We start from the raw sequence: 12,390 nt of genomic DNA, 5'->3' as shown, positions 1-12,390 counted from the left end.
ATATTTCTATCTTGCCTTCTAACTGCTGTTTATTTGTTTGTTTGTGTTTGTTTTGTCTTTCTTAATGAATAACATTTAGTCATTGTATATACCATAATAAAATTATATAAGGATATCTAAATCATTCCTTTTGTTTTTGTTTGAGACAGTGGTTCAATGTATATCAGAATACCCTTATTAAACTTAATGAAATAGTGAAAGAAACCTTAAACTTCTGATCCTCCTGCCTCCATCTCCAAAGTGCTTAGATTACAGATGTACACCACCTCACCTGGCTTATGCAGTGCCAGGAACTGAACCTAGAACTTCCTGCTAGGCAACCACTCTACTGAGTTATATCCCCAGCCTTAAAACATTTTTTGAAAACATTTCCAGCTGATATTTTGAACTAAGGAAATAATAGCGACATTTCACAACTGGATATAAAAAGCTAGTTGGAGTGTTCAAATTTTGAAGCACTAACAATTATATAGGAAATTTTTTTTTGAGACAGAGTCTCCCTGTAGCCCAGCTGTCCTGGAATTCACTATGTAGACCAGGCTGGCCTTGAGCTCACAGAGATCCTCCTGCCTCTGCAGGGACTAAAGGTGTATACCACCATGACCGGCAGGAATATTATTTTCATGCATCTATGTTCAATTCTGTTTTTCTGATGCATTAAAATCGTGTATACCCAGTGCACCAAGATGAGTTAGCACAGCTTTTGTCAAGTTTATCTAGAATGTTTTCCTTAATATATATTTAAAAAAATAAAAGGATATTGGTAAAAGAGATTACTCTTCTACACCCCGAATGCTTTTGTTTAGTACATGCACTAGACAATAAACTATCAGAAGAAATTGCTCTCCCATAATCCACAAGAAGGGATGCCACATAAACCAGGGTAAGAGTGCTCCATGTTTTCAGAGCACAGACTTTGCCATCCGTTAAGGATTTCAGATCAGGACCATCTGTCTCACAACTGAAAACAATTGACCACCAGCAACATCATGCCCCCTTTGTAGTTCCTGGCTTTTGCTAAGCAAGAAATCTTGTCTTTACCTTTGGGCAAAATGCTTAGTTAGGAATTCCGTACATGCTGCAAATCCAACTGCAAAATTTAGCAACTCCTTAGCTCAAAACAAGGGCCTGTGGGTATTTAAATTATTAATAAGATATTTCAACTGGTGATTTCTAAATCTGAATTTTTCTAAAGAGCTAGTTTTCTACTGAATTTTTTAAGCATTCATGATCTAACACCCTCATTTCATATCCCAGAGGTAAGACATATTGTTATTTTACTTTGCCTGATCCATTTTGACATAGAAACAAAGACATTCACAGCCATCCAGTCACTTTTGTTAGGCTGCTGAGTGAGCACATTTTTCAGTGTTAAAGAAATGAAATCTGGCTGCATATTGACACATATGTTTTGCATTATAAAAACAGAGTGATTATTCAAAAAAAGAGCAAGACAGAGAAACATAAGAGATTTGTTTCTCTTTTAAAAAGTGCTTATAAGAAAGGGTGGACTTTATTACCACCATGGCAATACTTCTTTGTAACAATGTCTACTCTGCATTTCAATCATTATATAGTGATTATCTACTGATGATTTTAATAGCTGATTTAACACAGTTTCCAGCACTTAAAATGCATGTATACTTTGCTAATATTCCTGATTTAAAAGTACTCATTTTAATTTGTGTTTCTTACAGCTATTATTCTCTTTATTAGCATCATAATTGAAGATACGGTATTGTAAATCTGTGCTTGCTCCCCCACTTTGTAGAACAATTCACTGAGAATTTTGCGCCTTAAACTATCTTCGTATTTTCTTGTTCCCTTTGAGATGTCTGCTAGAGCGAACTAGGAGAAAGGGAAATGGATTTTAGGTTATATCAATGCAATTCATATACAAAGTGCTTAGCTTCCATGTAGGATGGCTATGCGCCTGTCATATACATATATTAAATTAAAGTTCTACTTTGAAAGCAAGCATTGGGCTAGGGAGACAGCTCAGTGGGTAAGTAGTTGTACAAGCAGGAAGACCTAAGTTTAAATCAACAGAACCCATGTAAAGCTGGGTGTAATAACACTCATTTTGTAATCCCAGTGTTTCTATGGTGAGATAGGAGGTGGAGACAGGAGTGTTGAAGCCTGCAGGCCTGCCAGCCTGGTGGGTGTACATAGTTGTGGAGATCTAGAACCCCTATCTCAAACAATATGGAAGGCAAGGACTGATACCTTGGATTGTCCTCTAACCTCCACACATGAGCTGTGCCACCTGGATGCCTACACTCACACACAGATGCATGCCCATGCATGCACACCAATAGATAATGAAAAGTAAGTATTAACAACATTAACTATGTCTAAGTACAACGTTACTAAAATGGCAAAAGTAAACTTCTAAAGTAGCCATTTATGGAACTGGCATGCATTGTTTATAATCATTCAAGGGTTTTTATAACTTTGGATTAATAAAGAAAATTATATGCACTGTAGTTAATATTTTCTAACATGCATACAAAGCCTTCTATGTAGATGGATGTTAAGGACGAACCTGTCCTGTAATTCCCAGACAGACTTGTTTCTTCCTGTCTGCTTGTCACTAAATCTGAAGATTATGCTTTTTGAGTCATCTTTTTATGTGTTAAGAATAATGAAAGGCAACAAAGCTCAGGGTCCAGAAGCCAGTGTGCGCTTCACAGATGAATGGAGAACAAGCAGGGTTTTCACCTCTCGGTCACTCACTCGAAAGCAGATCAGGCCTCCTGGGATGTTGCCTGACAGCACTTTCATGGTATAAAAATGGGCAATAAAGAGATAGACTTAGTGATTCTCTCTGCTGAGAAGCCTGCAACCATGTCTTAGACAGGCATGTCCTTCCCATTCCTTGGTGCCTCTCTCCCCTTAAGGCCAACACATAAATCTATGTTAAAACAAGGTTTGTTCTGCTCGCTTTTTATTGATGTGTTTCTTCTTGATACTTTCATACAAGTATATAATAACTTTTGATTATCCCATCCTCTTTTATCTACTTCATACCTCTATCAAACCACCACCCTCATTTTTTCTTTTTTCTTTCTTTTGTTTTTTTGGACAGGGTCTCCCTAGTCCTAGCCTGCCTGGAACTCACTTTGTGGACCGGCTGCTCTTGATATCCCAGAGGTCCATTGGCCTCTGCGTCCCAGGGCTGGGATTCAAGGTATGTGCCACCATGCCCAGCAAGTCCCCTTATTAGATGACAAGGATGAAAATGAAGGCTGGGCTTATTTTCCCACATATTTATGAACCTTTCCAACTTGCATCATTTAAGGGTATTGTGTCACAGTTTTCTTCTGCAGGTTTCATAACCCAGATTTTATCAGTGTTGGAAAGGAACAGGGTCATTTCTTTGTTTCAGATGATGAACATAATTAATATACTGTTTTCATGTTTTTCAAAACAATAAAACTAGTCTCACCTACTTCTGATATTGTGAAGTACACCAACCTTAACTTGAGAATCACTAGTTCAAAGTAATTCTCAGTCATGGTTTCCTGTTTTTTTTAATATATAAGTAGGCTTTTGATAGTATATTGATATTGTTATGTGTTACATTTCAAAAGTAGTAAATACATATTAGCAAATATAGCCACTTAAAGCATTAAGTAGTAAACAGTGCATCAGAACTATCAAACGTAGTTTTGTGGAAGGATTGCCTATAAAATGAAAATGTTGAATAGGCATGATTATCAAAAAGCTTGCCTGCTCTACACTTTGGAATATAGTATTCTCAACTGCCTTTCATTTACAGGTATTTTTATATAATATATACATGTAGTGAATTCACATAGTATTGACAATAATTCTTCCCTGTTTGTCTATGAGTAAATCTATTTAAAACAGTTATTAAATTGGAGGCATTCAAGCATAATCATGTATGTAAAAATATTGATGCTTATAAATAAGAGCATCATTGATGTTCCATAAAATTATTTCACTCCAAATATTATTCTACATCATTTTCACCTCCTTTAGGTTTCCATTTAAATCTTTGCTTTTCAATAGTACATTAAATTTGCTTTGTGACAGAATTTGGCCTAAATGTCAGTTCGTATATATGACTCAAAACCGCTTTCCCTTAAAACATTGGAAACAAAGCTAGGGTTAAGTAAAGTTCTGTATATAAATTTTTTTTGATGCAAATATTAGAGAACTGAAAAGCCCTTTGTTTTCATTTTGCTTTTCAGTGAGTATATAATAAGAATTATGAGTATATTCCAAAATGTGGATACCAGGGAGCTATATATGCTTTGGATTGTTGTATTTTTATTTCTGAATAATTAGCTCAAAGGAAAAGATTACCCTTAGTCTGAGTACTTCTGTTGCATAGTTCAAGAGGTTGTGGGGAGGATAATGTATTTACTAAATCAAATAGTGAGCACGTACAGAAAGAGATAGGTCAGGGTGTCAAGGATTCCTGTACAAAAGCATATTCTCAAATGGAGATGTGAGGCTTTCGTTAGCCATAGATGTATATGCCTCAGGCTCCTTTGGTCTCTATTCATTGCTTAGCTGCTGATGAGCTTATACTCTTGTCTCCCCAGCCCAGACCTGCTCACTCCATTTGGTAGATCAAGGTTAAAGGGATAAATCTTAAATTTGGGCAAAAGGACTGCTTGAAGTCCTGTGACAAGATGAGGAAGACATGATACCAATATGTAGAGAAAATCGGCAGGTTGTATCACAGATTATCAATAGTGTTGAAATCCATATTTAGTATATCGACACTGAAATGTTCCTTCTCATCTGTGCTGTCCTGAGACTCTTGAAGAAAATTGTCTTTGATATATATGTTAACATGATAAACAAAATTGTGTTTGTTTTAATTTTTGTTGTTAATTTGTGAGACAGTATTTATATTACAATAATTTAAAAATATTCCTAAAGCAGAAAATTTCACAGACTAATTATGTTGACTATGATGAAAGGGTGTAAGAAAAGAGAACATAATTGTTAATGTAATTTCTTAAACTGGTACAATTTCAAAGATATTTTGCTTCAATATAAGGATTATAACTTTCCACGATAGTTTTGCCTCCCCTTCTCTCTATGACCTGTCAAGAAAAGTCCCAATCTCTGTTGATGTCTATGTATTTTTCTGCACTTAAGCAGGTAACATGGCCAGTACACACACACACACACACACACACACACACACACACACACACACAGAGCTTATTGATGTAAACATATACAGAAATCTTTTTGTCTTAATTTACATTTGGTTTATTGTTCTATCAAGCCACCAAAATTATTTAGAAATTTGTTCACCTCTTCAACTCATCCTATTTTGAGATGATTATTTTTGGTATTTTTGGCTTCCTCTCTGACCTTCTTTTCTCTAATCCCCATTTCTTTATTATGCTAAGAGTTAATGACTTACATCTTATTTAACAGAAAACATCTGCACTCAGAAGAGAAATGCCATATTTTCCCACTACCAAATAATGAAGGCAGCAAGTAATTCTGTGTGTTCCCAGGAGTCAGGCCTCCCCTCCCTTCTCTGTCGCGAGTGAGCTGTTCTTCCATTGTCTACGGATAGTGACTTTATTTGTGGATTTGATCATATCCCTTCATGCCTGCTCAATAAATTTGTTCCTGCATTTATCCCTTCTCTTTTCTGTATCATCAGTTTTCTCCTTTGAGTTTCCCATAGCATCCACATGTAGGTGATAGCTCTAATTAAAATGTCTATTTATTTAGCTCATGTCACCCTTGGGTTCCTGCCTTATTTCTTTGCCTCTATTTGTAGAAACTCTTTAAGATTTTCTATTTCCTTTGTCCAGTTCCTCACTTCTTATTCTGTCATGAATCAACATTAGTCAGACTGTCTTAGCCGTGAATCTTTTGAATCCTCTGTGTTAAAATTACGAGTATTCTCCCATTATGGAACTGGTAACATTCAAGTTGCTTCTTTGTAAATCTCTAAAAAAAAATTCACTCAATCATCTTTTTTTCCCAAAGAAAGCATTCTTCATTTTGATGCTAGAACAAGACACTTTTTTCATTATTATTTTCCTTGAATGACTCTCCAGAATCCAGAATCCAACTCTGGCTTATTTCCTTATTGTACCTTATGTATAAAGTGCACTTTTAAAAACTGAGTTGTTGAATAATTTGCTCACCCTGGATACTCACAGAACATGAAAGTATCTTCTACTCAGATTTAACAGTCATTACATTAATATTTTACTGCATTTTCTTCAAAAAACCTTTTAAGCACAACAATATATTACCTGTTTAATGTAATCCCACTTTGTATCACTCCTCAATTCCAATTCTTTCTATCATAATTTGTTATGTACTTTCATAACTTTTGCAAAGACCTGTTGAGTCTAATCTGTTTTTCCCACAGGCTCCTAGATGTGAGTCTCTCTATCACTTGGAGTCTGGTCAGACTACCAGGCATCACACCTTTAAAGAAAAGTGACTCTAGCCAGGTGTGGTGGCATGTGCCTTTAATAACAGCACTTGGGAGGCAGAGGCAAGCTGATCTTTGTGAGTTCAACACCAGCCTGAACTCTGTGAGTTCAGGCAAGATGGGGCTACAGGGAGACCCTGTCCCAAAAAAATATAATAGGAAGAAAGAAAGAAAGAAAGAAAGAAAGAAAGAAAGAAAGAAAGAAAGAAAGTAATGTTAGAGTAGCAAAAAGCCCCAAATAGGAAGAAAGAAAGAAAGAAAGAAAGAAAGAAAGAAAGAAAGAAAGAAAGAAAGAAAGAAAGAAAGAAAGAAAGAAAGAAAAAAAGAAAGAAAGAAAGAAAGAAATGAAAGTGACTCTCCCAGCAGCTATCAGTTGCCAATAGTCGTGTGGCTAGGGTTGGGATTTCTTGCCCACTTCCCTTGTCCATGCTGGGGTTTTGTTTGGCATGGGCTTGCATAGGTAGTCTGCCTACTGTTACAAGCACTGTGGATTTATATGTGAAATTGCCATGTTCTGTTCACTACACATATTTTCCTTGTATTCATCCATGGTCTCTGTCTCTTACAATCTTTCTGTCCCTTTTCCCCCAGTGATCCCAAAAGCTTGGGAAGAGAAGATGTGATAGAGGGTGTCCCATTTAGGGCTAAGTACTCTTCAGTCTCTTTTATTTTACATGTAGACCAGATGTGGACCTCTGTGTTTATTTCTATCTGTTGCAAGAAGTTTCTCTGGTAAGAACTGAGAAATGTACCAATCTATGAGTATAAGAATATTTCAGTAACATATGGGAGTCAATTTAATACTATGTCAATTTATCAAAATACTGGTAGTAAGTTCTCTCTTACAGCCTGTGACATATGTAGCCACAGGTTCTTGGCCCTGATAACAGTGCCAGGTATGGGCTCTGTCTTGTGAAGCAGAAAGTGGTTGGTAGCTCCCATAACATTCATGCCATTATTGCACCAATGGGCATGTCTTGGCAGCTCAGTTGTTATTGTAGCTCATGGGGTCCACAGGTAGGTAAGATTGATAATTATCTTTCTCTTCCAGAAGCATGCATCAGAAGGATTAATATTGTGAAAATGGCCATCCACCAAAGGCAATCTACAGACTCAATGTAATACCCACTAAAATTCCAATACAATTCTTCACAGAAGTGAAAACAAAATTCTCAAATTTGTATGGAAGCACAAAAACCCAGGCCAGCCAAAACAATTCTGAAAAGTAAATAAAAGAACTTTAGGAAGCCTCATCATCCCTAATTTCATATTATACTGCAGAACTATAATAATAATAACAGTATGGTAGTGGCAAAACCAGACACGTTGATTGGTGGAACAGAACTGAGGAACCAAATTTATGTCTACACACTTGTAGCCCCCTGACTTTTGACAAAGTGGCAAAAAAAAATACATCTGAAAAATGACAGCATGTTTGACAAATGGTGGTGCTCAAATTGGGTAGCTACATATAGGGGAATGAAACTAGAATCCTATCTCTCACTCTGCACAAAACTACAAATGAATCAAGGACCTCAACATAAGACCTGCTACTCTGAATCTGATAGAGGAAAAAGAAGGGAATGTACTGGAACTTATAGATACAGGAAAGGACTTTCTGAAAGGATCTTCGATAGTGCATATATTAAGACTAGCAATTGTCAAATGGAACCTCATGAAACTAAAGAGCTTCTGTATAGCAGAAGCTAAAAAGCATCAAATGAAGAGGCAGCCTACAAAAGGGGAAAAAATGTCTTTACCAGCTATACTTCTGACAGTGGATTAGTATCTAAAATATACAAAAAACTGAAAAACAAACAAACAAAAAACCTAAATATCAAAAAATGGGGACAGGAACTAAACAGTTCTCAAAGCACAAAACACAAGTGGCTGAGAAATATTTCTTAAAAATGATCATCATCAGGGCTGGAGAGATGGCTCAGTGGTTCAAAGCACTGACTGCTCTTGCACAGGACCCAGGTCAATTCCGAGAACCCACATGGCAGCTATAAACCATCCTTAACTTCAGTTGAAGGGGAATCTGAGGCCCTCTTCTGATCTCCACAGCATTACATGATATGGGTGCACTCACATACATGCAGGCAATACAGTCATACACATAAGATAAAAATAAAATATTTTTTTAAATGTTCATTATCTTTAACTATCAGGGAAACACAAATTAAAATTACTTTGAGATTTCATCTTACCCTGTCAAAATGTCTAAGATCAATGAAACAAACGACAAGTGATAACAAGTGCCGGTGAAGTGTGGCTACACAAACTAGTGTAGTTACAATGGAAATCAGTGTAGAGGCTCCTCCATATGCTAAAAATAGATCTCCCACTTTATTCAACCATACCACTCTTAGGCATATACCCAAAGGAATCTATACCCTACTACAAGATACCTGTTCATTCATGATAGATGTCATCAACTGATGAATGGCTAATAAAAATCTGGTACATTTAGACAGTTATGTATTATTCAGCTGTAAATATAATGAAATTCACAAGTAATAGATGAAATTGGAAACAGTCATCCTGAGTAAACCTTGATCCAGAAAGATAAATGTTACATGTTCTCTCTCATAAATGCATGCTGGTTTTGAATCTTTAGGTGGGTGTGCTTCAGTTGGAAAATCGGTAGAGGTTAGGAGACTAGCAAGGGACTTCGTGGGAGGGGAGATAGAATGCAGTGATATAAAGAAGGAAAGGGTAATAATGGAATAGGAAGGGTTAAATGTTTTGGGAAATGGGAGAGCACTAACACTAAAGCCCTTCTGAAAAAGTTATAGGGAAATGCACTACTGTAGAAGCTTCTTAAAATATGTACACATGTAATATAAAATAATTGTAGTTACTCTATAATAGGGGTTCAGTGCCCTACTAGAACACCACAGGCTAGCAAATAAAAAGCCCAAAGCCAGGAATGAATTCTCTCTCTCGAAGTTGTTGAGCAAGGGCATCCCATAGAACCTCAATAATGCTGGCCAATGCCCTTGCTCTTAGTTACTACTCAAAACTTGACCCTATTGTTGAAGACAGTACATACATGAATTGTAGAACAAACAAGGAGAAATCAAGCTAGTATTGTCTTCTAAACTTCATCTCTCTTGGCTAGCTTTCATGGTGCTTGAAGGTGCTGTTCATAAACTTTTATTCTTATGGTGAATAATGTTAGTTAATAGGTTTGTAGAAAAATATTCTTTAATAAATTGATTTTACATCTGGCAACTTTGCTTTAACTTCTGCCAAAACTCAGACTTTATGCAGATTTTTCAAATGGAAGAAGCAGTTCCCTGGAGCTCATTGACTGACTGGCAAGTCAAGCCACTGGTGAGATTTGAGTTCAGTGAGAGCCCTGTCTCAAAAAATAGATTGGAGAAATAGAGGAACACCTGTCTGTCTTCTACCTCTGACCTAGACAGATGCGGAGGGAAGAGGAGGAGACACAAAGAGGAAGGGAGAGAGGGAGGGAGGGAGGGAGGGAGGGCGGGAGGGAGAGAGAGAGAATACCACTTAAATACCAAAGAATGTCAGAGCTGAGAACCCAAAACATGAGCTCTTCATATTTTTCTGATACATTCTTTAAAATAGTGCTTAGTTTAAAGGGAGTATCTTATAGAAAATATAATATTATTTTTTTCCTGTGGAATGTGAGTCTCTGTAACATTTAGTGTGTTTAATCAAATAAGATACATAGTTACATTAGTGGCCTATTATTTTAGCTGTCTCATTTCAGATTTTAAATGAGTATACTTTCTTTTTTGCAATTTTTCTCTCTCATTACTCTGTTTTAAAGTTTCTTTGTCTTATTTCTTCTTTTGGGGTGGCCATAGTTTATTGTTCAAGTCATTGTCTTTGACATATATTTTCATGCTTATAATTCCCACATTAATTACTTTAATTTTAACATTTGTTACTTGCCAACAGCAAGTCTTTATTAAAAGTGTCTTACATCTCTGACTTTTCTTCTGTGTGCTATGATATGGCATAGACTTATCTGGGGTTTTAGTTCTGGGTAGTTAGAGATATATGCATACATGTGTACAGCATATAGTAATCTTGCTTCATCTCTGTATTTTTGGTCTGTGCATGAATGTATCTATCTGTCATTACTATAACTATTGGTGCAGCTGGTGGAAAAATGAGAATTTGGTAATATAGCTTCTATTTTTTTAATGATTCATTTTTTTCTTATTGTAACATACCTAAGATTACTTTCATAGCTGGTTTTCAGTAACACAGTTTAATCTGGCCTTGTGTGTCTTCTAAGGGGGATATTACTCCTTCATAGTATCATATTGTTTCTCCATAAAAGCATTTCTAGTCGGAAGTTATTTTCTTTCAGGGGACTCTCATATTTTTTACAATTATTTTTATAATGTCAGGGAACGTTTATAATTATTTCCTTCTTTTTGTTTTTTAATTCAGCATCCTGTATTACTTTATTTATTCTTTTGGGGACTTTTGGTGTTATTTCAAAAATTCCTTTCTGTCTGGATGAGGAAGTGTGTGTGTGTGTGTGTGTGTGTGTGTGTGTGTGTGTATGTGTTTGTCCCAGTATTCTTCTTTTTATTATGACATGTTTAGGTATGCAACTGCTACTGAATTTAAAAATTTTAACATGTTTTTAGTTCTTTGAAATTTTTTTGAAATTTTTATATTACGCCCTCTTCTGGTTTTGTTGTTGTTGTTGTTTGTTTTGTTTTGCTTTGCTTTTCGTTTCTCTGACAGTATTCTCAGTACCTACATTTTTTTGGAGCTTTAGTTCTGTCCTCTATTTCCTAGTCCAGAGGTTTTTTTAAGTCCATATGAAATTCCTCCATTTCATCTTTGAGCTGGGTAATTCATCTGAATGCCTAGCTATTATTCAAATTAGTTAATTTGTATTTGCTTTTAAAATTTTCAGCTGTTACTTTCTTATTACTTGCCATTTGGTTCCCTTATTAATATCATATTTTTCCTTATTTACAAATATATTTCTCATAGTCCTTTAGGTATATTGACCTATACTAGCTCTTCATGACCTACATACATGTTTATGTGTGTGTATATGTGTATATATAGTATTTATGAATTTATTTGTGTGCATATTTTGTTGGGAATCAAAATCAGGTCTTTGTGTTGTGAGCATACACACTAGCAACTGTAATATATTCTGAGCTCCTAAAGAAATATTTTTAAATATTTAAATAAATGTTTATGCCAATCAAGGTGACCAGTCACTCTGTCACAAGGGGCATGGTGGCCATTTAATAGTTTATCAGAGACTGTCAAGGATACCCTGAAAGTGATATCTCATTGCAACTATTATATACATCTTTGAATCAGATTTAGAAACTATATTTGATGAATAGGAGATAATGGAAAATATACAAAGTAAAAGCATTCTAACTAAAATATGAAATAAGATGATAAAAAAAAGCCCACTACAGCGTATCAATCTTGATACTATCACAGTTTCCTTTTATACTTAGAAATGTGTCAGTGAAATGTTAAACCTAAATAAAAGACATCACTTTATGTCCTCATTGGCATCAATTGTTACTTCTTTTTAGGGCTAAGACAATCATAATACTTACTTGACTTGAATGAAACTTTTGTGTGCAAAAAGGTGCTTTGTCTGATAATTCATCTGATGTACTATCTCAACACTGTATTGTTTTAACAGATTTATTTAATAGAAGAAATCTATATTAATTTAGAGAATGACCATTGTTATCCTTGATTACAACACTTTCTTCAAAAATGTTTATTTTCTGTATTTGCAAATTTTATTGTAATATGGAGAATATTTGAAATCAAAACTCAAACTCATTTTTTATTCATTGTATTGAATAATGTTAAGTAATTTTTTGTCTTGATAATGCCTTTAAATTAACATTTTTAAAATTGTATATTTTCAGCAAATTTGGAAACTATGTTATATTTTT

The 12,390-nt window shown here is 35.3% G+C and overlaps 1 protein-coding gene across 5 annotated transcripts in view; it reads left to right on the top strand.

The window, feature by feature from the left end:
• Gulp1 (GULP PTB domain containing engulfment adaptor 1) overlaps positions 1 to 12,390 on the top strand; it is a 328,175-nt gene that overhangs the window by 155,048 nt on the left and 160,737 nt on the right. For 4 of the 5 annotated variants that reach the window (XM_029564762.1, XM_017798836.2, XM_029564760.1 and 1 more), the window contains one exon: positions 3,089 to 3,190. The exons of the other annotated variant lie outside the window; for it this stretch is intronic. The gene's annotated coding sequence lies outside the window, so the exon portion shown is untranslated. The remainder of the gene's footprint in view (positions 1 to 3,088; positions 3,191 to 12,390) is intronic. 5 annotated transcript variants of the gene reach the window in all.

The sequence above is a fragment of the Nannospalax galili genome, unplaced genomic scaffold (assembly GCF_000622305.1).
Source record: "Nannospalax galili isolate Female #2095 unplaced genomic scaffold, S.galili_v1.0 scaffold115, whole genome shotgun sequence".
Lineage (NCBI taxonomy): Eukaryota > Metazoa > Chordata > Mammalia > Rodentia > Spalacidae > Nannospalax > Nannospalax galili.
Note: the sequence above shows the minus strand (reverse complement) of the source record. Positions and strands in the feature narration are given on the sequence as shown.